The following is a 27,457-nucleotide window of genomic DNA, read 5'->3' on the forward strand; positions in this document are numbered from 1 at the left end:
CTCTGTTTTATATGCCTGATTTACTTTTCCTACTCTGTGGTACTTCCTAGTGTTAACTGGTTTTTTGCCTTCAGTGTTTGAATAATAGTAGATTTGTTGGACTGAGAGAGAGAGGGATAGTTTTAACTCTACGGAACATTGGATTGATTTTTCTGTTGACCTGACTGAATTATTCTTTGTGATACATCCTACTTGCTTTATTTTAGCTTTCTTCAGTCCAGATAGCGTTCTTCCTCTGTTGTTTTTAAAATTTGTTGTCTTGCTAAAATTAATCCTTTTTGAGAGTTCTCTCTCCTGTAAGAATGCTAACATCTCTGTAGAAAATTCAGACAAGCTGCCTTAAAAATCATAAATATGTACTGTTTTTCTTTCGATTTTAAGTGATCATTTATGATCCTACTGTACGCTGTCAAAACCTGATGGTATAATTTAAGCTAAAGAAAAGATGCCATATAGCCAAACTGTCACTTATTATTTGTTTTGATTGCACACAAACATAATCAATATGTGAATATTTCAATAGTTTGTGACTCTGTCACTCCATAAGATGCAACAAAATAATTTGTTGGATGAAAGTGTCTGTAGCCATATTTTGTGTGTGTGTTTGTATAATATATATATATATAATAATTTTATTTACATAACTGTCCCTGGGGAGAGTACTGTAAAACTATAGAAACATGATTTAAAAAACAAGAAGTGTTGATATTTTTAAACTTGGGTTAGGAGTCTATGCTTATCAAGTTAATGAGAGCTGCGGGTCTCTGAAAATGAAGGCACTTATATTTATATGCCCAATTACAGATTGAAGTCCCTACCCTTAGGCACCCAAGTTAGAATGTTTGGGTCTAAGTGAGCCATTTTTCAGCTCATTATGTGTTTACTCCATTTAGCAGAACATTCAGAACTATAGGATCAATTAAGCTCTAAGGATGATTTAGCCTTGCAGATTCTATGTGCTATATATTAATTTGAAATTTTGTACGTGGTTTTTCTGAAAATAGGCACTTGCTTGAAAAGTGTGTGCATCTAGAGTAGTCCTTTTCTATCATCTTGAACATCAAGCTCATTACAAGTCAAATTCTGCCTGACTTTTATGCCGGTGTGTAATAGTTCGCGGAGGGCATCACAAGATTTCTTTCCCCGTTGCACAGCCCACATAAGCACCAGAATTACACCTCTTGTATTCTGGAGAGCACACCGTCTGCTCCCTCTCTTCCCCCACTCCCCCAGCACGTGTGACTAGCCAGTGGGAGTAAGGGACACCCAAACAAAAGATGCCGGTCTGCAGACTGTTCAGCCAGGAGCCCAGAAAGACATTCTGCCTGGCAAAGACAAAATGCCTCCCAATTTTTCTTTTGGGACCATGTAGTTCTTCACTTCTCCCTACTATGGGCTGTGCCTCAATAGCCCAGGGTTTGAAGTGTGCTGGAGATGCACATGTGGTTCAACAAATTCTCATGAATTCTTAATTACCCAACAGTTTACTTTGCAAATATACTGTAGCCTTGCATATTATGTTGTGGAATAACTGGATATACAATTTAATATTTTAATTTGAGTTAAAAGGGAGCATGTTTATTGTATAAGGAGGAGTGAAAAGATGGCTGCTTCCTACTCCAGTCCGTTGTCACTAGTGCCATGATGCTTGGTACCAACCCAAGCCATAAGACGTTAATTTGCTATACTTACTGTTTTAATAATCTAGGGGCCAGGTTCAGTGTTGGTGCAAATCAACATAGCTGTATTCACTTCAGCAGAGCTATACAGATGTACACTAGCTCAGGATTTGGCCTTTGAAATATAGCTATTGTCTTCTTTTGTATGGGGGGTATATAGGATGTGAGACAAGGACATCACTGGCCCTGGATCAGCGTAAAACAACCATAAATTATATATGTTAGTTGTGCTGGACTATGAACGATGGCACTCATTTTACACCAAAGTTTACCTCCACACATGCAGACTTGGCGTGCCACAATTTAACATTGCAGATTGTAAACATTAGACCTGCCGAATCATGTTGTTGAGTCTACAGAAAACAAGCATTAGAAGGGATATAGTTCTTCATTCAAGCCAGGTGTTGGCTTTCAAGTAAGCTGAGCAACCACCCTCCTTGGTCCCTGTCATTTCCATGCCTCAGCAGGGGACTGTGAGGGGATTTCTTCCATACCACCCTGTCCAAGCAGGGGGCTTGAAGGGTGCCCCAGTCCACAAGAGGACTCTTCTGTGGGTAGCCACCAGCAACAACCCCCAAAAGTGGGCAGAACTGTAGGGACCCCATAAGGAGGGTAAGGCTAGTACTGTGTATAGTACAGTATGTATTACTTATACAGTATATATAAACCAGTAAACGAGCTTTAAAAGACCATCAATACAGTGGTAATGTGAGCCTAAGATTTTATCTTTTTAATATGAATCTTGTCATCCTATACATTTGGCTGCATCATAATCTACTTGAGTGGGGGAGGTCAACTCATTCTTTAAAATGTTGTAAATAATTTATCTTTGTTTTCCAATAAGAGCACTGATTTTTGAAAACATCTATTAAGTTCCACAAAACAGTGCAGCAAGCCCTTTGTTGTCTTGGAAAGATCCTGAATTAATTTAAAGAATATTTTAAATTTTTATCCCATGGCAAGACAATACTGATTTTGTTTTTCCTAATAAGTGGGTTTTTTTTTCTTTGTAAGTGTTCAGTGAATATCAGGGTTCATTATTTTGTTTACCTATCTCCTGGAAATGTTTGGAAGATTCCTTTTGTTTGAAAAATATAGTTTAATAGAACATACATAACAGATGTTTCCATATTTTCTTACCAATACTGTAGGAATTCTTTCTTAGAAATATTGTACAGGAGAGGCAAATGAAGGAATGTAAAAGTTAGTATACACCTACATATATTCAGTCCTTTAGTGAATAAGGTCCCATATGAATACGACTCTAAGTTGAACAAGTAAGATTTTGAATTTTAAAAAGTGTTTGACCACACTTCTTTACTCTTTTCTTTAAAATACTACTGCTAAATTTTAAGTTTTTGCTGGTGGGCTTTTGAAGCTACTGAGTCGGTATGTGGGAACTTGACATTCTTGTGCAAATTATGTATCATATTCAGTTTGTGAGGCTGATCTTTGCTCGCTGTTCAACACAATGGCATTACTATGATCTGCCGACGAGTAATTGTTCCATTAAAAAGCAAAACCCTGAATATCTTCCTAAATTTCACCATCTACTTAACAGGAAAAAAAGCATTTAAACTGCCATAATTATTGAATGGATTCCTTGCTCTTGTTGATGCTAGTGATATAAGAATACGGGAGGCTTTCTTTTGGAACAGAATTTGGCTCTCTCTTGCAGCGGTAGTTTGATTGCACTTCCTTTTACAAGGGCCATCTTCAGACTGCCTACATTGATTTGTATTACAAATGCATTGTGCTTACCAGAGATTCCCAGCATAACCTGTGAATATATCACACCTCCCAATCAATTCTATTCTTGTCCTTCTAGTGCACTTTAATTTCATGCAACTTAACATCTCGATAGAAAACGGTAATATTTTAAAGGATTTGAACTGGCTGATTGAAGTATCTTGCTGGATAATTGGGTGCTCCTTGTTAAGCTAATTGTAAAGCATGATAAGAACTTGGGCAGTGGGTGAAGAATACCAGCACTGTACAACTCACTGGATGTAAACAAAGAAAAAGACCCATTCTATTTATAAAAGTGGAAAGTTTTAATGCCTGCAAAATGGGCTAATCTGTTTACACAGTGTTGTAGTAGCCAGGCAAGATACTAACAAACTTCAACAGGACTTTATTTTTTAAAGTGGAAACCTCTTTTCCAAAGTGCTGCTGAACCCTCTATAGCTCTCCCTCAGCCTCTTCAATTCCTTCCCCCTCCTTCCTGTTTCCTGGCCTTTCAGCCCTCCAACAGCCAGTGCTCCCAATTCTAATAATTACAAGCAACATCTAAACACCACATTCCCTCCTCTCTTAAGAAACTCTCCCAATTACAATAAAAATTGTTGTTCTAACCACAGGAACAAATAGGAAACAAGGCACTATACTGTTGACAGAAATATTGCACTAAAAACACTATAGATACTACATAACATAGTCTCCAGTGCAGACAGGTGGTCGTCTGGGTCTAACAGGTCATCTCTCAAGCCCCGGTTCCAGTGCGATGTCTTGTTGTGTTGATACTACAGTGAAGTCATCCAATGCAGACTGGGTGTTGGCATAATTTCCTCTTGGTGCATAGGCAGGTGCGAGATAGGAAGCATTCCATACCCACCCATCAGAAAGTAGATAGGTGGAAGGTCCCTTTTTCTCTATGATTTCAAGAGGAGCTGTGAATTTATGGTCCCCTTTGCATAAAATTCCAGGTTTTTGTATTCTAACGAAGGAACCACACTGAAACTTTGGTTCCTTAGCACCCCGCCGCTTGTCTGTGAAAGCCTTATACCTTGCTTGGTTCTGTTCAACTGTTTTTCTCACATCATCCTCGGTTGGGGCCTCAAGTCGTGCCTTTAACAATCCAGCAATGTTCAGTTTAGTATTCATCTGCTTCCAGTGCAGTAACTCTGCGGGTGATCTTTGCGTTGTAGCATGTCGTGTAGCCTGGTATGCTTGCAAGAAATCAGTAGTGAAGGTTATCCACAATCACCCTTCCAGTTTAGCCATTTTCAAACTCTCTTTCAAACTTCTGTTAAACCGTTCAATTTCCCCAGTGGTTTGAGGGTAGTATAGGGATGACCTTCTCTGTAAAATGTTCCTCTCTGCTAAAAATGTTTCCAACTCCAGGGAAGTAAATTGACTACCATTATCTGAAACCAGTTCTTTGGGGTTACCTTCCCTGCTAAAAACTGAGGAGAGGAACTTAATTACTGTAGCAGAAGAGATTTGCAATGTAAACGCTACCTCAGGCCATTTACTGAAATAGTCTATTAAAGTGATGGCATAACGACAGTCAATTGGAGCAGTATCAAAGGGTCCTACAATGTCAATCGCCACTTTTTCCCATGCAGATTCGGGAAGATGAACAGTCTGTAATGGAGGGGTACACGTCACTGCTGTCTTATCATGCATTTGGCAAGTGACACAGGATTTTATGAGTGCTTCAGTTTGAGAGTCCATCCCTGGCCACCAATACAGATCCCGTAGTCGTCATTTGGTTCTGACAATTCCTTGATGAGTATTTTGTGCTGGGTGTATGAGTTTTGACTGCAATTCTTCTGGCACAAGTAGCCGGTGCGTAACTCGTAGCACACAGCCATCGAGCAAAGAAAGTTCACCCTGAACTCTAAAATAAGGCAGCAAAACAAAGGGCCAAGATTTTTAGGGTTACTGGGCCATCTCTTTGTCATAAATTCCCATAGTTTTTGTTGAATTGGACACGCTGAACAAGCAGCTTGAAATTGTTCTCTGATAACTGCAGTAAGAGTGCTTGTAATAAGTGCAACTACTACATCCTCATCCTCCAGTGGACCATCTGGTGAAGGCACAGGCAGGCGAGAAAGGCAATCAGCTACCACATTTTGGTTTCCAGACTTATATTCCAGTTCATAATTGAAAGAGAGTAGTCTTGCAGATCAATTAGCAATATGATATCTTGCTCTTCCCAGTCCTTTCGTGGTGAGCAATGTCATGAAAGGGCTGTGGTCTGTGCGCAACTTGAATGTGCAGCCCCACAGTAAGCTCTCCGTTTTTCAGTAGCACAGACACAAACAAGTGCTTCTTTTTCGACTGTAGAATATTTTCTCTCAGCATTACTTAGTGTCCTTGAAGCAAATGCAACAGTCCTCTCTGTGTTGTCCTCATGAAGTTGTGTGAGGACAGCTCCAAGTCCGTAATCAGAAGCATCAGTAGTTACAATTGTGAGCAATGCAGGACTGAATAGTGTAAGTACTGGGCTATGTACAATCAAGTCTTTCACCATTTCAAAACTAGCTTGTGCATCGGTTGTCCACGCTAAGGTTGAACTTCCCAGTAGTAATTTTCATAACGGTTCAATGACAGAAGCATAATTGGGAATAAATTTTGCATATCAGGAGGTAAGACCGAAGAAGGAACGAAAGGTTTGCAAATCTGTTGGAGGAGGAGCATTTGAAATTGCCAGGATATGAGCTGGATCAGGTTTTAGTCCAGCCTGTGTATGCCCCAGAAAGGAGAGTTCAGTTTGTCTAAATTTGTATTTGGACCTATTGAGCTTAAGGCCTGCTTTGCTGATGCAGTTTAGTACAGACTGCAGGTTATTGTCATGCTCCTCCGAAGTATTTCCAAACATGATAATATCATCCAAATAGCACTGAACTCCATGTTGATTCTTCAAAATCAATGACGTCATTTTTTGGAAGGCACTTGGGGCTGATGAGATACCATATGGCACACATTTAAAATGGAATAGTCCCTCATGTGTAATAAATGCTATCTTCATGCAACATAACCTGGTGGCATGTGCTCAGCAAATCAAGAGTAGAAAACATCTTTGCTCCACAGAGTTCTGCAAATACTTCTTCTATGTGAGGAAGAGGATGGCTGTCAATCACAATAGCTTTTTTTGGCCCCCTTAAGTCCACACAAAGGTGAATGCCTCCACCCTTCTTCTGCGTTACTACTATAGGTGAAACCCATTCCGAGGACTTAATCTCTTCAATAATGTCCTCTTGAACAAGTTTTCTGTCTGAAAATGGTAAGCGCCGTAATTTCTGTTGTATAGGCATCACATTATTCCCCTTTTAACTTTATGCAGAAACCCATAAGCTCAGCCGAGTTTCTCCTCAAACTGGCGTTGGGTCCCAGCTGAAATTGGTGTGTGTACCGCAAGAGTGCTTTGCTGAGGACGATCAATTCGTCCATTAACTACCCTGAGATTTAAAGCAGCCAATAAATCTCTGCCAAGGATAGGAGTGCCTTTGTGGACAATGTAGAACTCTGCAGTTACACAGCAACCACTAAAAGTAACTATTGCTGACAGGCAGCCACTATTGGAATATGGTTTTTCAAATAGCACACCAAGTGAAGCTTGGGTTCAGTAAGAGGCACATCTTTAAAGTAATGCAAATAGATGGAATCAGGTAGTACAGATATTGCTGAGCCAGTGTCCAACATTAGCTGAATAGTGTGTGATTTGCCTGAGGGTATGGTGGAAACATTTACTGTGCATTTATTTGTTCTGGAATATGTGCAGTTGTGATTTTGTCCATGCTCAGCACAGTAACATCTGGTATTGTAACTGCATGCACCTGTTGATTGAACTGGCTGCTGCGACATACTTTAGCAAAATGCCCAATCTTTTTGCAATGATTGCACGGACCTACTTTTGCCGGACATCCTGTGTAGCTTGCAAGGTGTTGTGGGGATCCACAGTGAAAGCATGCTTTTACTGTATTTTGAATTTGCTGATTTGGTGGTTTTTCACTAGTTTTCCTCTTGTAATTATTTGTCTGGAGCGACAGTGAACTTTTCTGCAAAGGAGTCACAGCCTGGACTGTGCCTCTTGTATCCATGCTCATTATTTTGGCTTCAGCTGTAGCTGACTCAATCTAGGTAGCAATGGTTATTGCTTTTTCTGGTGTAAGTTGTGGTTCTAGAAGTAAATGTTCTCTTACATGAAGCATGCTTGTTTTCTCAATGAGCTGGTCTCTAATCATCTCATCTGCCATATTCCCAAAGTCACAAGTTACAATCAGATTCCTCAGGGAAGCAATATACTGCATTATAGTCTCCCCTGGTTTCTGCTCACACTGGCAAAATCTGTAGCAATTAGCTACTACATTCACTTTTGGTACAAAAAAGTTCTTTCATGCAGTAAGTGCAGTCTCATATTTATCATCTGCAAGGGGAAAAGTGTAAAATACATGCTACCCTTCTGCTCCAAGGCAGTGGATTAGCAGAGCATGCTTTCTTACTTCAGAAATCTCTGTAGCAATGATTGTAAGCAGATAAGTCTCAAACATATGGATCCAGGCAGTAAAAGCAATTGGAGGCTCACCTGGGCTTTGTAGAAGCAGTGCAGGTGGGTTCAGAGGCAGAAGATCCCATCCTTGTCACCAAAATGTTGTAGTAGCCAGGCAAGATACTAACAAACTTCAACGGGACTTAAAAAATAAAGTGGACACCTCTTTTCCAAGCTGCTGCTGCACCCTCAGTAGCTCTCCCTCAGCCTCTTCAACTCCTCCCCCCTCTTTCCTGTTTCCTGTCCTTTCAGACTCCCAGCAGCCAGTGCTCCCAATTCTAATCATGACAAGCAACATCTAAACACCACACACAGCAGCACCGGGGGGCATGGAAGCACTAAATTAATTAATGTGGCATCTTCTGAGCTATAGTATCGTTTAAGAAGCACCTGTTAAAGTCAAGCTAATTTACCACCTGGAAGGAGCAGATATTATTTCATTTGGACAGTTTGGTAAGCAAAATAGGTTGAGGGAAAATTGCAGCATCATTTTAGAAAAATCAAAATAGGATTATTTCACATTGTGTAGTGCATTATAATTAAAATTGGCAGGCCTGATCTTGTGTCCTTTGCATAGTCAAACTCCCATTCATCTCAATGGGATCTTAGTCTGAATGTGGACTGTAAGATTAGACTCCATATCTGAACTCCACATAAATTCCAGGGGAACATTTCTCCTCCTGGTCAGGGGCTGATTGATTGTACACCAACTGATGGGGGTGAGACAACCAGACTCTCATATAATGGTTCCATCACTGGCACCTTCAATCCATTTGTATGTATAAATTGACAGAAATTTAATCTCACTGAAAACATTGTCTCTTCTTCGTTCCTTGTGTTTACTGCTGCTGTTGCATACGGTTTATTCACTGTCTGAATGTAGTATTATATTTGATGGTTTCTAAAGTAGGAAATAAATGTCTCTATCCTCTTTAGGGTGTGTGGTATCCTCCTCCCCCTCTCCCCCCGAGTCTGTACTGCATATAAATTTTTTCACATTCCCTTTTTTAGTCTGTTTGGCTGCCTGTCAGACTGATACTGCATATTTAATTATTTTATATATATAAAAAGGACATAATTAGGAGGCACATTGACACACAGGATGTGGCATGTACTTACATGCAGAAAGGGACTAGGAAGGCAGAAGTCTTACCTATAAATTGATTGGCATAAAAAAACGAAGGTGAGCAGTTAAAATGGTAATGTTTCTCTGAACCTAATTGCTCCCCACAAGTTTTGCAGATTAGCATCCATTGAAATGAACCACATAGCTAATGTTGGTGAAATTTTCTGATGGAGCAGTGTATTTCCTGAAAAATGCAGTTCTGGGTCAACCAAAACTGTTCGCGAATTAATGTCGAGCTCACCAAATAGTTTCAGCCGAACTGAAGAAGTTTTGGTAATGTTGAAATATTTTGATCCAAAATAATTGGTTGTGGTTTCCAGGCATATTGACAAAAGCAAAGGAAAGGATTAATGAAATGGCCAAAGGAGGAGGATCTGTCAACTCCTTTATAACCATTAGTTCAACCCCTAGTCCTTGAGCACGGGGTTGGACTAGATGACCTCCTGAGGTCTCTTCCAACCCTAATCTTCTATGATTCTGTGATTAGCCTAGTGGTAAGAATACATGGTATGTGGGAGACCCCAGGTTCAATTTTCCATTCTGCCTGACGAAGAAAAGGAATTTGCACTTGGGGTTCTCACATTGCAGAAGAGTGCCTTAGCCGTTGAGCTAGGGAATGGTCTGATATAGGGCTTTCTCAATCTCTCCTCTTGGAGCTGTCCCATGTTTTCATAACTAATTAGTCACTGGAGCGGGGACTTGAACTTGAGTTGCAGCACCCACCTTGGATGTGTAAACCATCAGGTTGTAGAGTCTTTCTCACTCATTTCCTGGTCCAGTGACTATCATTGTCATAATGATTGACCATGAATTGCCATTATGAATGAATTGCCATCTCCAGTTTTGGTATTGCAAAACAAAACCATGACTTAAGTTTTACTAAACCAAATCAAAACTTCTTTTCTTTTTCTTCCTTTCTTACCCAACTTTGAATCAAGAAATGGAAGAAGTGAGACATTAATCCAAATCCTTTCAAATATTAGAGATTCAGGTAATATTGGTCTTGAATCAAAATCACTCCTGGCTTGGGGTTAACAGAACCAAACCCTCAATGAAAAGTTTTGCAAATTTGACACAGAAAAATTTGTCTACAAATAATATTTAGTTTGTTTTTCAAAATACGTAGCTATTTAGGTATGTTCCTGGGACAAAATATTTACAGTTGGTGCCTGAATATATTTATCTTTTTGAACATCAGAAGTGAAATGGAAGATGATGAAATTCAAGGAATTAGAAAGTGGGAATATTGTATTTATAACATTCTAAAGAACTATTATCTTTTTTCAAAAGGTAACATAATTAATCTAAATCTCATAATGTCCTGCCAGATTCAAAATTATTCTTTGAATTGTGTGGTTCAGAATGATATAATGCCTTAGTGAACCAATGTGAAAATTAAATCTTGGAAACACTTGCAACTTAGTTTCTGCATAGAATCTTTTTAGATGGTGAGCTCTCTGGGAGAGGGATTTTTTTCTTTTATGTTTTGTCTACACTAACTATAGTGAGAGCATTACCAGAAACAAATAACAATGATTAGAGGGGAAAAGACTATATTCCAGTGTGAATGTACTTAAAAGTTTTAAAAAAAATCCATTAACCTCATTGAGTATGGTACATACACTGAGACTGCAGGATTGGGTTTCATTTGGGGGCAAGCAACTGGGGAAAAGCCTTTTGAAATCCCACATGGTGAATATAAACTTTTTACCAGTGAAGAGTGAATATAGCTTTGATATGCTTACTTATATTATTTGGTTCCCAATGCTATTTTAATATTGAACGGGATTTTCAGATTAGTTCTGGGTTTCATACCAATCAGTTTCATAATGGCTTTAATCTGTACTAATCTTTTCATTGAAGTTTGAAAATAGCAGTGCTATAGCCAGAAGGTCTCTACAGTTAGATTTTAAGGTTTATTATGTTTTGCTCTTCATGCAGAAGTTGTATCCATTATGAAAGTATTTTTTCCACCAAGGTCCTGATCCAAAGCCCACTAAAATGAAGGAGAGTCTTTCCTTTGACTTCAATGGTCTTTGAATCACACCCTTATCCACCTAGCTGAACCCAGAGCTACTCTGAAATTCTGGCTGTGTTCAAGTGGCAGAACTCCCATTGGATGTCACCATCCTCACACGCAGCGTCTCAGGTATAACTTTTTTTTTTCTGGTATAGAGGAGGACTAACCAAGCAGAGCCAATGCTAGTACTGGCTGATTCTATTTCATTTGCCATATTACAATTTGGATTTACAAGAGATTTAGGCATGGGGAAAAAACTTGTATATGCTGTATGTTGTGCTTTCATGTGACTGATGGGAGATAAAGTATGTGTTTATTCAGACTGTTTCTGTGTTCTGTAGGACAATATTGGCATCAGGATAACCTTAAGGGCAGCTTTGGCAGCATTACGGAGATTTTTATTTTTTGCTAAAGCAGGCAGTAGAGGCTTCCACAGCATGGAGACTGGACATATTTTTTTCAGAACTGAACTCTTGGAAATATAGGAGTACACCATGTCTGAAATATTGATCTTTCTAAACTGCAGTTGTCAGATGTATTATGTTTCACTAACCTTGAAGATTTTTCTGCGGGTTTGATGACAGCCTTTTCACATTTTGGATCGTTAGTTGCATAAATATCCACACATTTATGTGAAACCTTTGTCCATCTAAGAGGTACAATACAGTACATTAAAATGTAAATACATGCACATGGAAACCCTTGAACACCTAGACTCCTAACTTTTTATTAAACCGAGTACTGTTAAAGTGAAACAAATGGAAATAAGAAATAATGTGCATCAAATTTATGCCAGAGCTCTGAATTTATACAGTGTTAATTAAGGTTTTAATTAATACTTGCACATGAAACTAAGAGTAGGCAAAGTAAAGCCCTTGCCATTAGTTTCCCTACCTATGTTTCTGCATCCTAATGAAAGCCTTGTTAATATTTAAAACTGCATTTAAAGCCCCAAGTGTATAGGCAGGCTAGCTCGTTAAAAAAAGGCATGGCCGTTCTATCAAGCACAGCTATTTGGATAAAAGGATAAATGTCAGACTAATAAAAGCCAATGACAAAATGCTGCAATTTGCAGCTTAATTGAACATTTAAAATGTAATTTTATAGTTTGATAAAGTTAAAAAAAAACAGCAAGACACTGGGCCCATATCTAAGTACTTTAGACAAACATCTGCTCATTTTGCTACAAATATTTTCTTGAACTGATTTTTCTTTTGTTAAATATTGTAATATGATAGCTCCAGGTTATTCATGTGATATAGGACAAGAACAAATCAAGAAATATGCTCCTGTTAAAGGAATGAAGTATTTCTAACAAGCAAGCCTGATTCATTTAGATGTTTTCCACCCATGTGATGGGGCCTGACCTACTCATTGAGCTTTATAGAAGGAATTGTGGGGAATATGTGTTTGGCCATGTTCTTTTTTAACAGATTAATTAAACTTGTAAAGGAAAAAAATAATGAATTTAATTATTTTCTTTAAAACTATGGATGTTTGAGCTCTGTTTCATAGTAGAAAATCACTGGAAAACAGCCAAGCAGAAATAGAGTACTCTACCTGTTTTCAACACATCCAGCTACAGTAGGCTTGTGGTTCCCAGAATTTACATCTAAAGCAGATGTGCCTTTAACTGCCACAGATCTACTTCATCATATGTAGGAGTCACACAGAGCCATAACATAAGTTACCTCACACTGAGCTGTGATGTTCGATTGTGATGTTCTTATTTTGACATTGCATCTGTATATAATGATATAATCTCCTTCTTCCTTCTCTCCTCTCCTTCGCTATAAAGAGGTGTGGGAAGGGCACCAGTGGGATTATCTTTCTCTTTCTTCCCCTTCTAGCTACTGACCCTAGTCTATTCCTCTTGCCCCATTTCCTGAGTTCCAAATATTTATCTTTCCAGAGAAGGGAAGTTGAGAAATATATCCCTGTGGCTTCCATGTTCACAGGATCATTTGATGAGTCCTCTCTACTTTGCTTAATGCAGTGGTTCACAAACTATGGCTTGTGAACCACTGGTGATACATGAGCTTGTCAGAAGTGGAATGCCAAAAGCTCAAAAAACAATTAAATTTCACACACACACAGTTGCTGTGTGCAGGGCTGGGAGCCAGAGGCGCATGGGGAATTCCCTCCTGTGGCTGTAGGGAAGTTGGGGGTGGGAGAGATTGATTGGGTGCAGTGGATTAAAGCATGGATACCAGACTAAGGAGAGCCACCTGGCTTTTCAGCTTCAGAGAAGCTGGGTGGCTGCAATCTGAGAGACATCTCCCAGCAGGGTGAGCCCTTGTATCGTTTGCCCAGCATTGCAGGCATCCAGGGCCACTGCTTGGGAGTTGGACTGTAGCTGCTGTTGAGCAAGAGGCCTCCTGGGGCTGAAGCTGCTTGATGCCCAGGTAACCCCTTGCCCCCACTTCCTGCCAAGAGTCCCCCTACCTCCTAACCCTCTACTCCCATCCCCTGTGAGTCCTCTTTCCTTTTTTACGCCCAGAAGAGCCCCTGCCCTCCAACAATAATCTCTACTTTCTAACCGCGTGTCCTTTCACTTCCCTCCCTCCCGCCCCACAAATCTCCCAGCCAAACTCCCTTCTCTTCTAATTTCCTCCAGCCAGATCTCCACCAGTCAGACCTGCATTCACTGAGCATGCACACATATATTCCAGGGATGCATCCCACACCTTGGTTTCACAAATGTAGTATATGCATACTCACCCACCTTCAACCCACTCATCTGAATGCTTTGGTGAGGGCGCCCTTGTTTTAGTTTGTATGTGGTCATGCAAGTTGTTTTGTATGTGTGAATATAATTGTTGTCCTCAACTATGGGTAAGTTGAAAACTAGCCATAACTTCAAAAGAAAACTGATAGAAACACAACAAAGGTCTGTTGATAAAAGAGGCGGTAGAGTGAAAAAACTGGAGAGATTTCAGGCACTGTTGGCTGGATATCTGCTATAAACTGTTGGAAGACCTGGTCACAGCTATGTATCATTTGGATTTACTTTTGAGTGGTGAATAAAGTAAAGCAGTGTCTCAGTGCATCAGTTGCTATCATTCAGTGAAGCCTTTCCTACTTCAATATCACCTCAATACAAAGCACAGTTCTTTAAAAGATAAACTCAATGTGTAAAGAAAAATCTAAGAGAACTGAAAGAAAGCAAAATAATTATAATAATAATAATCTCTCGGCATTAATGTGACTCCTCTACAAGCATCGTACCATGTAAGCTTGAGGACTGATAAGACTAGGATTGATCAGAATCATGCAATTGGCAAGAATCTAGTGCTACCTTTTGGCAAAAGACGTCATCAATTTGGGGGGAAAACGCTGCAAAACAGCTTGACATAATTTCTTTATCTAACAACAGTGTGTCAAGAAGAATTGGAGACATGGCTTCTCAAGTTAAGGAAAAGCTCAGAGAAGTATAAAATAAAGTAAGTTCTTTTCACTTCAGTAATGTCAAAGTACTGATATCACTAAGTTTGCTCAGCTTCTTACCAATGTAAGATTTTAATCACAAATGACAGTTAAAGAAAAGTTCTTGTTTTGTGATGCTCTATTAAGATGTACAATGGCAGAAGAAACTTTTAACCATCGGAATGAGTTTATCACAGCAAATGGAGTAGAGTAGCGAAACTGCCTGGTGTGTGCTCTCATGGAATGTGAGAAATGACTGGAAGAGTTGGCAGTGTTTTGGCAAAACTTAAAGAAATGGTGCCTCATGCTAAGTTCACTCACTGCAGTATTCATTGAGAGGCACTTGTTGATAGAAAAATGCCTGTTAATCTAAAAATCTTTCTGGATCAGTCTGTAGAGCACAAGCACTGAGCTCACTCTTATTTTCAGTTTGAGGCAATGAAACAAAGTGATCATGAAAACTTCTCTGTACAGAAGTGAGATGGCTATCTCATGGGAAGGTGTTGCCTCATCTCTTAAAACTCGTACCTGGGAACAGAGTTCGTTCATAGTGATTTTTGTTTTGAATGTGCTGATTGCTTTATGGATGAGTCGTGGCTGTCAAAACTAGCCTACTTAACTGACTTGTTCATGCATCACAATGAACAGAGTGGCAATTTAGAGTGACTAAAACTATACCTTTTAATGTTCATGACAAAACAAGGGCAGTAACGAAGGTTATAGCATGCAAAAAAGAAAAGGGAAATTGCCAGTCATTCCCAAGCTTGTAAAATTTCCTCATAAAAAATTAACAGAAAATATTGCCTGAATTTGATCACCAAGTATAATGAATACTTTTGCAACAAATGAGGACTGGATCATGGTCCCGTTTTCAATAGAAGACGTCACCCTCCCAGATGACTTCTCAGCAAAGGAAGATTTGATTGAACTGTCCTGTGATGGTGGACTCAAGCTCAAATTCAACAAAGTGCAGACCAATGACTCTTTGTTGAGATGGAGAGAAGAGGTACAGCCTCAGATCAGAGAGAGCTTTGAAATTTTTGGTGCCCTTCAGCACTACGTATCTCTGTGAGACTGGTTTTGCTACCCTAATCACCATTAAAATCAAATACAGGATGAATCTTAATGCAGTACTGGAATTTTAGCTGAAGTGCACCAATATCTCAAATGACCTAAAGTAACTATGTACTGTGAAGTAAGCACACCCTTTTCATTTAATGGCAGTTTTTCATTTTCCTTGAGAACTACTCCGTTATCTTGCTGTCAATTGAATTGTCTCGTTAGACTAACCTCACACTTGATAAGGCAATTCACAACTTTTCATGGATTTATACCTGCTCCTGTATTTTCCACTCCATGCATCTGATGAAGTGGGTTCTAGCCCACGAAAACTTATGCCCAAATAAATTTGTTAGTCTCTCAGGTGCCACAAGGACTCCTTATTGTTTTTGCTGATACAGACTAACATGACTACCACTCTGAAACCTGTCCCCATGTTTTGTATTTTCTTGATCTAATTTTGTAAAAAGGAAAGCAAAGCAAACTTTGGCGTGTTCAACAATAATCCAGATAAGAATTAGCAAGAACTTTTCATTTAAATTCGACAAGTTAAAAAAAATCAAGCCATTGATGTAGTTAAGTGGTAGACCAAAATATATCAAGACATAATTTATGGCATATTTAGGTGTTTCCTGTAATCTGAGCAACATGAAAGACATAAAAATGGCTTCTTCATTGTGTTTCTTTTTGAGTCACTCCCTAAAAACCTGAGATATTTCAAAAGGATATTATTATTGAACCTTTTAGGCTTTCTTAGGCATTTATTATACTATAGAGTCCAGAAATACTTATTTTAAGCCTGTTAAGTCCTAAAATAAATGTTGCATAAAAAGGAGAAATTTGCATGTGGTACTTAAAGCATCACTGTTTTAAGAAGGTTGTATGTGAACCAATAAAGTTTTGGGACCGCTGGCCTAATGCATGTATGTCCTGGACAGCTGAAGTGAGACGCTAGATTTGTGGACACCTTGACAGCCCCTGGAGACTTGCTTTGTGGCTCAAAAAGTTTGTGTTTAAAATCATTGATCTAAAATGCTCAGGTTATTTTATGTATTGGGGTGTGAGCCTCCTACATATGTATAAAGAAAAGGAGTACTTGTGGCACCTTAGAGACTAACAAATTTATTTGAGCATACGCTTTCGTAAGCTACAGCTCACTTCATCGGATGCATTCAGTCTTTTTGCGAATACAGACTAACACGGCTGCTGCTCTGAAACTTACATATGTATGTATTGCATAGGGTCTGACTAAAAGCCCACTGAAACCAGTGCAAGCCTTTTTATGGACTTCAGGGAGTTCTGGATGAGGCCCTGTCAAGGTTCCTCCCCCACTCTGAACTCTAGGGTACAGATGTGGGGACCTGCATGAAAACCTCCTAAGCTTACTTTCACCAGTTTAGGTTAAAACTTCCCAACGTACAAATTAATTTTATCCTTTGACCCTGGATCTCCACTGCCACCACCAAACTCTAACTGGGTTTACTGGGAAACATAGTTTGGACACGTCTTTCCCCCCAAAATCCTCCCAACCCTTGCACCCCACTTCCTGGGGAAGGTTTGGTAAAAATCCTCACCAATTTGCATAGGTGACCACACACCCAGACCCTTGGATCTGAGAACAATGAAAAAGCATTTAGTTTTCTTACAAGAAGACTTTTAATAGAAGTAAAGGAATCACCTCTGTAAAATCAGGATGGTAGATACCTTACAGGGTAATTAGATTCAAAACATAGAGAACCCCTCTAGGCAAAACCTTAAGATACAAAAAAGACACACAGACAGGAATAGTTATTCTATTCAGCACAGTTCTTTTCTCAGCCATTTAAAGAAATCATAATCTAACACATACCTAGCTAGATTACTTACTAAAAGTTCTAAGACTCCATTCCTGTTCTATCCCCGGCAAAAGCAGCATACAGACAGACACACAGACCCTTTGTTTCTCTCCCTTCTCCCAGCTTTTGAAAGTATCTTGTCTCCTCATTGGTCATTTTGGTCAGGTGCCAGCGAGGTTACCTTTAGCTTCTTAACCCTTTACAGGTGAGAGGATTTTTCCTCTGGCCAGGAGGGACTTTAAAGGGGTTTACCCTTTCCTTTATATTTATGACAGGCCCATACAGAGTAAATTTTCCTAGTACTAATAAAGACAAAAATTTCAAAAGGGAGCACTGATTTGTGGTGCTTCAATATTTTGGTTCTAAACTTCAGACGCTTTGGGCCAGATTTGCAGAGGTGCTGAGTGCCTGCATCTGCTATTGATGTCAGTTGATGCTGTGGGTTTGCAGAACTTCTAAAGATCAGGCCCAACTTGTTCAAATTTGGGCATCCAAATTTTGAGGCACCTTAAATGAGTGGCCATATGTGAAAGTTCAGGCCATCTGGCTTTAGCATGTTCTGGTTAATTAATAGTGCATATATTAGAACTATGCCACAATAGCTTTTGCAGCTCCATTAAAAGACTCTTGGAAAGTTTCGGTTTCTTTATCCACTCATTCTTAAGACTGAGCTTTAACATAACACTTCAGAAATGCTAGAAAATGGTTGGAAATTCAGCTATAACCCTGCAAACCCTTACTGATATAATCCTTATTCATGTGAGCAGTGCCACTGAAGTCAGTCTACTTGCAGGAATAAGCATTATAGGCTAGGGTCTTAGGTGTTTAGTACTGTATTTTTGAATGACTAAAGTCATGTTTCTAAAAAGATACCTTAAGATACTTAATATCTACACAAGCTGGGATGAAATGATCCATTGTGCACACTTAGCTTTTTCTGACCAGGTTGCTTCTCTGTAATTACTTGTGATACATTGATAAATTCAATGTTTCACAGGGCACTGACTTTCCAGTCTGCATTCTATTATCTTATCTTCAGTCATTCTCCCCCACACCTTTCCTGGTCATTTTAGTCTATTAAAACACCTTTCATTCTACTAGCAGTAATAGTATGAATTAATCTTGAACCGTCAGTATTCAGTTATACATCAAGTCAAAGTGAGAGTACTGCTAAGCAATTGTTATTAACAGTAAATGATCAGAAGACAATTTACATGAGAGAATGTTCTGATTTTGTGCAATATTCTGTATATCATGAACTAACTAAAATCATTCTGCAGTCTCTCTGCCCCCTGTGAGTTGTTTGTGGCTTTTCAGGGTATAGTTTCCTTGCTCACCTTAACATAGAGTCTATGATTGTGTTCTTCCATCAGGGTCCCAAGGCATCCTCACAGCTATAGGACACCATCTGCTGCTGTGTTTTTTTAAAACCAAATTGTATTGCTTAGCGCTTTTTTTAATGCATCTTTTACTATAGATCTGATTCTACACGCAATACTTACTCCTCCTCAGCTGTGAGCAGAGTTGTGTTTTATTTCCTTGTGAGTCATCCCTTCCATAAGAAACCCTCCACACTGGGTGGCATGTATGGTTAATCACAAAATCACAGACTTTCTTCCTCCATTAAAATAGAAGGTGGTGATTTATATCTTCTTGGGGGGGTTGCTGTTAAATGCATTATGCTGCCTGATTAGAATAAAAGTGTTTTGATTTGGCTGACTGAATGAGATAAGGACAAGGAATTTCATATATTGCCTTAATAGTTGTGAATGTAACTGCTTCACTCTAAGACTAAATTTAGACTGCTTAAACTTTTATATGAGTCATTGCTGCTATATCTGTAAAATGTCTGTTTCTTAGAGCGGTTAGTATATTTTCAGCTGGGGTATCCATTTGGCTTTTTTATAATGGTCAGAGCAGAGAGAGCCTGAGTCTAAAAGTGCTTGTAGCAGCACTGGGATATTATGGGAGGACTGTGTGGCTCCTGGTAGTGACTGTGGGAGCTTTTCATCCCTCGGTGTTGCTTCAGTTCTGTCTGAGGACTTTAATGACTAAAGTTGTAACCATCTGATGGCCATGCAGAGGCCTGTGCAAAAAGTGTGTTGGTGTTCTTCAGCAATTACCACTGGAAAAATGTGCACATCACAAATCCCTTTGTACTTTTTGAGGCATGGTCCCAGCAGAGAGGAATGTACATAGGGATTGAACACTCATTCCAGTTCAAGTGCTGCCGACCTGGCAACTTTCATGACCAGTATATTCGTTTTAATTTTAAGTATTCACTTTCATTCATGTTAGAGACTGCTGATTACTCAAACCTAGTTATCCAGGTACCCCCTTACTGTGCAATCATAATGTTCACTAACTGGTCTAACAAAAAAACAACTGGAGATAAACTGATGCAGTCTATATTCAAACAACTTTAAAACACAAAATATAGGGACTGCTGTAGGCCGCTACAGAGAAGAAGCCCAGTGTGAAAAGGCAGAGGAGATAATTTCATTCCAGTTTGTGTAGACATTTCTCTGCCTTCTCTCTTTTCTCTCCATTGTGTTTGCTATCACCAATATTTGGAATAGTTTCTCCTCTATCCTTGTGTGGGTCAGGTTCTGAGTTCTTTTTCTTGACACCTTGTGCCTCCATTCAAAGTGACTCTTTACTGTGCCAGACACACAGGGCTGTTGACCCTTGAGAAGTCAATTATTATACCACAAGGAGTGTCAAGCCTACAGGGGAAAATAATGCAAATAAAACAAATACCAACAAATAATACTGCTCCAAAATAACAGTGTAACAGGGAGGGGAGGGAGGAATTTACAGGGAAATAGAATCTGAGGAAGGAAGGGATTAAGGTTTATTAATAATCTGTAAATAAGACAAATCCCTGGTACCTTTCTGAGGCTGATAGCATGGTGCAGGTTGTGCCTCCTCCAATGGAGTGTTGCAGAACTGTGGTATTGGCCAGCTTAAATCTTCCTTTTTCTAGGTGGGGCAGGGTTCTCTCCTGACTCCAACTGTGTTCACTGGTGTCCCTAGTCTGGCATCTTTCTGGGGTCAGGTAGTTCTTGGTTGCTAATACCAGGCTGGAACTCTATTTTCACCTTTGGTGCCCCACTCCCAAGATGCTGGTCACTGTAGTGCTGGAGCTGCCTGATCCATGTACTTAAAATCTCAGAGCAGAGCTCTAGTGAGGCGGTGTGGGTCCCCGCCACCCCAGAGAGAGATGAACCCCTCCGACACCAGCGTGGGCGGAGCCACGGAGCTCCCCTGAGGGTCAGGCGTGGCACAGGAAGTATAAAGGCCTGACCCCAGAGCTCATTGAGAGAGCGGCTGCCGGGGAGACCAGATGCCTCCGGTCTACCTCCCCGTTGGGAAGCGCCAGCGACCTGCGACGGACCCAAGGGCTGACCCGGCCTGCCCCAGGCCAGCCACCTAGAGGAGTGGCCAAGCCTGCCCCAGGCCAGTGATCCCGAGGAACCCATGGTGTTGGACCCCGCTGAGGACACCACCCTGACCCAGGTACTCAAGAGGGGGAGTCTGGAAGTAGCCCCGGGGCAGCCGACCCTAGTCTGGCTGCAGCACTGCCCGCGCCTATGACAGTGCATTGCGGCCAGGATCCCCACTGACTCAGCAGCGGGTCTTCTGCTGTTGCTGTGGCCCCTGGCTGAGACGCAGTGCAGTGGGTGGGCCTGTGTCCCCCCGCACCACCCAGCTCCCCCTTCGGACCCAGGGCCTGGGCTCACTGTTGATAAACTGTTGTTGCTCAGCCCCTGCCTGAGGGCCTGAGCCCCGACTCACCATTGCCCCGCCCTGACGACTGTGTTGTTTTTGCCCTCACAAAGGCCACGATGGAAGACTCCTGCGGCCGGACTAATTCCCTACTACACCTCCTCCTGCACTTAGTGAGGCGGTGGGGGTCCCCGCTGTCCCACAGAGAGATGATCCCTGGCTAACCTCATTACAAGAGGGAAAAAAAAAACCTTTAAAGGAAGAGAGAAAATTCAAGAAAGACTCCCTAAAGCATGCGGGCTCTCTCCTAGTTTCCAAACTCAAAACTCTCTTTCTTTGTGTAAAATGAGACTGCCCCTTGCCCTGTTAACTTGCTGGGGACTGTACAGCCCTGGCTTGTCATTGGTCCAGTGTGCTGCTTGTTGAGATCACCCCAGGCAGAAGGCTCCCGATTGGCCTCATAAGGTGTGTCTGTTTTCTTCTGCCCCCACCCCGGACCACAAGCATTCTGGAAATGGGGTCAGAGTGCTCTGGCATCCATCTTATTTGCAGTCTTTTTGGTAGTGCCTCCTAGGGGCTCAGACCAGAGCTCCAGAAGCTGGTAGATCTCAAGTAGGGGTTTGCATTACATTTTTAGTGCATATGGAGATGACTGTAAATTAAATTAGAGTGCTAGAAATATATTTCATCCTATTTCCAGGGAATCACCCTGGAAGACCAACCCTAAACTTTCTGAAGCGCTCTGGGTTTTCCTCAGAGGTCCCCCATCCAACTGTATAACTGACCAATACTGCTCAGATTGTGAGAGCTACATAAATCTTACCCTGGTCTGACGTAGCTGCAGGGGATAACTCAAGCAAATACCAACAGCTAAAACAGTAAGCAAGATACATTGAACTGTCGCTTTAATACATTGTTTAGAAACCTTTTTTTTTTCCACTAACACCTTCAAAGTTTAAACCATAATCTGAAAAGTGCTAATCTTCCCCTAAATTGCTTGTCTGGCTATAGTTAGAAAAATTGACCTACTTTTCAGCACATTTCCTTGGGTACTGTGCTACCATTTGAACTCCCGGAAAACCAATTAAATTCATCTACCCAAAAAGTCCTTCAAAATAAACAAACAAACAAAAACCACCTTTATTCTAAAAATGTACCCTTTGATTTATTGAAGCTATATTTGCATATTAATCTAGATAATAGCTCTAGAGAGATATTGTAACCCTTACTCCTGCTGGCCAGCACTTACTCATGCATGTAGCGCCACTGACTCTTCACCAACATTAGTCACAGTTGCCCAGTTGGACTCTGAGTGTAAAATCTTGTTGAATGTTGCAGAGCTTGCATAAATAGTCTTGTCTCTATGGAAACAACAAGTTGAAAGATGAGGGTGCTCAGATACCAGAGTGATCGGCAACCTTATAAAAACCCAGGTAGATCGAAACAGAGGGTTGAAAGATGGATTTTTGCCAGATGTCTTTCTAGACAACAGCCTCCTTCACTGAACAGCTCTAATTTATTCCCAGAGCAGGTCAATCCTGTTGAAGTGAAGGAAGCAGGGTTCCTGTGGGACAAAATAGTATGTGATCCTGTAATGTAACCACTGAATCATAATGCGTAAACATAAGAGGGCTGAGTTAAGGTTGCACATGCAAAATTCTGTTATTTCCTAACTTGGGTGCCTGACTTCTCAACCTTAATAATGTTCTAACATAGATTTTTGTGTGCAATATATGTGTATATATAAAACAACAGATTGAGGTTCTCCACAGTACCATATATAACAACAAATAAACAACTAAATGCATCTGGATTTTAATATCCTCTTCTACAGACCTTAGAGGCATAGGTGTAAGTAGGCATATCCCATGTTCAAAACAGTTTTAATTTCCTGGTGATAATATTTCTTAGGAACTAGTAGTATTTTAATGGTACTTCAGCAGGCCTTTTATTAAAATATAGCTAGATCTTTAGATCTAACTGCTGCACCCACGGTTAGTGATCATACCGTGTTAGTGACATGCTTGTCTTGTGAGATTAAGGCCTTGCTGTGAGCTGGGCAACAGTCTGACAAGGTGTGTTCAGACTGTAAATTGCTAGCTACTTCACTGCTCTGAAGTAAACAACATAACCAGACATACATATACACACAAACACTATTTATTTAAATGTATGTCAGTGTGTGTATGTCTAATATGTTTAATTTTTCCTGAGGGTGCTCAGATATCAGAGTGGTCGGCAACCTTATAAGAACCCAAGTAGATCAAAACAGGCAGGATGGTTCGAGGAACCTTCTTCTCAGCCATTGCCATTCTGCTTTCCGTCCCAGCACATCCCACGATCCTACTACCCTTACAGTGCAAAGATGTTGTTTCTTAAATCGGAGTGAGTTTGGATTCTCTTACGTTTTTAGTATGCATAGAGGGTCAAATTCAAACATGGTGAAAGTGAGTGTACATCCATTGCAAGTGAACTGAGTTGCATGTTTACATGTCAAGTCTGAATTTAGATTGTATTGTCTGGTATTTATTTCAATATATAATACGCTAGCAAAGTGGCCATCCTAGGCCCTGATTCGGGAAAGCATCCTTACTTGAACAAGCACTTCAACATGTGCTGAAAGTTAAGCACAACTTGAGTGCTTTCTTGAATTGAGATGGACTTAAGCAAGTGCTTAAGTATTTTCCTGATTCAGGATCGAGGCCCCTTTGCTATCAATTAAAAATAGTCACAGGAGAAAATTAAGCCGGCAAAGCAGATACTTCTGACTCCTAAACCAGAAAATAATTTACCAAATGTGAAATCAACCAAACCAGTAACCCCCTTTTCACCAACACCAGTATTTTGGCTCATGAACTGAGATGTGGTAAAAAGCCCTTTAAGCTCTAGGGCCCAGATCCTCAAAGGTATTTAGGTGCTTAATTCCCACTGATTTCATGGGAGTTAGGTGCCTACATACCTTTGAAGGTCTGAGCCTACATCACTATGTGAAACTGGTATATTGTCCAGAAGTTTTTATCATTTGATAATGTTGAGTGAGTTGGCAGAATCAGTCCAAGTCCAATGAACAGGAGCTGGCTGTTAGGCTGACTGGCGATATCACAATGGATGGCAAGGGGCTACACAACCTTAACATCCACAGTCAGAAGGCAATGTGAAAAGAGTCACTCCAGAGAAGGGTGATGACTGGAGTCTAGAGACCTGGCTGGACACTCCTGGAATGGACTCTGTGTGTGTGTGGTGGTGGTGGGGGGGGAGATGTTAGAGATGCAGTTACCCTGAAACTGTGATGCCTATTATTTGAAGAAATTAGCTTTTAGTGAAGGCAATTCTAGTACATATCACAAGTTCTTAGAAACCTAACTTCCTTAAAGAGACAAATAGCGAACAGCCTTAATGACTATCTATCAGGCATTTTCTTAGCCTGTTTAAAAGTTCTGCTTCAACAAGTCAAAAGAGGCAATATAAATATAAGCATTGAGGGTATATGCATTCATTTTTTATTTTTAAGAAATATGAAGATACATATTCAATTTTTGAACACCTTTGACCTAGAGGCAGGATAAGATTTGTTTTCTTCCTCCACCCTGTATGAATTATTGACAACCTTATAAGTCTGGAACTCATCCCATCCCTTTATACCATATTCCTCTATTCCTAAGGATAGCAAATAATTTCTTTGGGGGAGTCTGATTAAAGCAGTAACATTTATATAATATTTAAAGTAGTGATTGAGTAATAGCAACAAATTCTACTCAAACTTCCAGGGCGAAAAAAGGAGGCTTCAGACTTTAGATCAAAAATAACGCTGTAACACACCAGAAGTTTGCCATGCTCACTCTGCAGTAGATACTATTGAAGGAAGGGCATTATTACTGGTTGGCAAGAATATACCTGCAGGACACACATCTTATTCTTATTTGTGGAAAACCACAGGAGATCTCTCTTTCTGTAGTCAATAAGGTGTTGTGAAAATGTCGTGTTCCTTGTACCTATGTGTAACTGTAAAATGAAAGGAAGTTATTGCAACATTGTCTGAGAAAACAAGAACTAGAATAAATGTAATAAGGGGATGGCGGCCTAATTATCAGTCATTCACATCAAGAAGTAGTAATCACTGGGTCCTCTCTGAAGGTTAGGACATAAGTGTTAATCAACTTTTCTCAGTTTTCACAATCTGTGAAATATTCAGCTTTGCTCAATATGTAATAATTCTACATGAGACAGATGGAATTCATATTACAAAAAATATTTTAACTGTCTTCCATACTTGAAGAATCAAACAGTGATGGTAAGATCTGACAGTCAAGCATCTAAGGGACCAGAGCTGAGGGGGATATAGAAGTTTTGAATAAGACACAATATAGAAAGTACGATATGTTCCAGAAGTACAAAATAAGGGGAGAAGCACAACAGAACGGATAGTCTAATGGATGAATGGGAATTAAATAAATGATGTAAAGAATTTTCCACAGATGGAGAAGACCATACGTAGCTCTCTTCATCATAGCACAAGTGCAAGGTCCTTTGATTCATGAGGTAATTTCTGACACCTTGGTTACTAGGAGCAGAAATTCTAATCTAAAAGTGGACAAGAACTGCTTGATGCATGTCTTCCAACCTCTCCAATTCTAAAATTCCAAAAGCAGCTCCAGATAGAGTATTGGCAAGTAATTATGATTAGAAACTTATCTCTTGCTCAGACAGGGATATTGTTCTCCTCATCAGGGATTTATTTTATTTATAATTATTCGACTTTAGATATGCCAAACAGTAAACCTATAAAACACAGCATCGAATTTGCATAATAGATCATACCGTGTGATCTTCTAGCCCAAGAAAGAGAAATCTGTATTATTTTATGGGTATTGCATATACCTCTGTTCATCTTATTCTCTGTGACTTCAAGCAGTTAAATCAAAGGAAGCTTTATGGAGATTGTAAAGGAGCACAAGCTCGAAATAAAACACAGAGAATACCAAAGGTCCTTAATGACAGGTTTCAGAGTAACAGCCGTGTTAGTCTGTATTCGCAAAAAGAAAAGGAGTACTTGTGGCACCTTAGAGACTAACGAATTTATTTGAGCATGAGCTTTCGTGAGCTACAGCTCACTTCATCCTTAAGAGACCTGAGAACATAGGAAATGCCTATCTATTTGGCTTCAGTCAGGTTAACAAATTTATTTTCTCAAGGCTGGAGCTTAGGATCAAAGGGACATTAAACTATTAAACCCCCCTGCCTAGACAGGGAATGTGGGTGGGAAGCTGGCAGGAGCTCAGGGAAAGATATTGAGAGAGAGAGAAACTGATGCAGGGCTCTCTGTCCCATCCAGTAGCGGACCTGGGCTGAGTGGAATTTCTCAGACCTGGCAAGGAAAGGATAAGATTAAGTAAAACAGACATGCAGTCCTTTTGTTGTTTTAATTTTTTTTTCTCCCCTTGTTATGTTCCTTTATGTGACTAAACAATATTTATGTTTAGGTAAAACTATTTGGAGTCACAGGTTCTTGGAAAGAAGTTTTCTTGCAGGTGCCAAGCACATTGAGCATCTTAAGTTTATATGATTGGGAAACAAGGAGTGGCTGGGACAACCCAGAGATTCAGTCCAGGAAGGCTTGGACTGCAAAATTCCACCCTCAAGAGAAAAGAAGGAAGCCAAGCCTGCCACATGCAGAGTGCGCTTGAGAGGGACTACAAAGAGATCTAAAACACAGCTCACCTTGTAACTGTGATGCCCAGCTGGACAATCCAATTGAATCTTTTGCTGCCCAGTTCAGAACACTCTACTTGGAGAAAAGAGAGCATGAAGCACAATGAGTAAATTATAGTATGCGTCAACTAGAGCTGGGTGGGAACCAAATTTTCTGTTTCATAGGAACTTATGTGATTTACAAAAAAAATTGTTTTGAAATGGAGCAAAAACAAAAAATATAAAAATTTCCTGCAAAACAGTATTCTGAAAAAAGATGTTTCAGGCCAATTAAAGCATCTCATTTAGGAAAAGAATCAAAACTTTTGGTTCCAGTGTTGATCTTATAAAACTTTTAAAAAAATAAATAGCACTATCTAATTGGGAAGACACATCTAGAGGGGTCCCACAGGGGCTTTGTCCTAGGTCAGTACTATTGAACATTTTCATCAGTGACTTGGATAATGGAATGGAGAGCATGCTTATAAAATTTGTGGATGACACCACGCTAGGAGGAGAGTTGCAAGTACTTTGGAGGACAGGATTAGAATTGAGAAGGACCCTGAAATAGTAGAGAAATGGTTTAAAATCAACCACATGAAATTCAGTGAAGACAGT

At 40.1% G+C, this 27,457-nt stretch overlaps 1 protein-coding gene across 2 annotated transcripts in view; it reads left to right on the top strand.

Annotated features, from left to right (window-relative positions):
- Window positions 1–27,457, top strand: part of GRID2 (glutamate ionotropic receptor delta type subunit 2) — a 1,026,718-nt gene that overhangs the window by 753,451 nt on the left and 245,810 nt on the right. The window lies entirely within an intron of this gene.

Source organism: Eretmochelys imbricata, chromosome 4 (genome assembly GCF_965152235.1).
Source record: "Eretmochelys imbricata isolate rEreImb1 chromosome 4, rEreImb1.hap1, whole genome shotgun sequence".
Lineage (NCBI taxonomy): Eukaryota > Metazoa > Chordata > Testudines > Cheloniidae > Eretmochelys > Eretmochelys imbricata.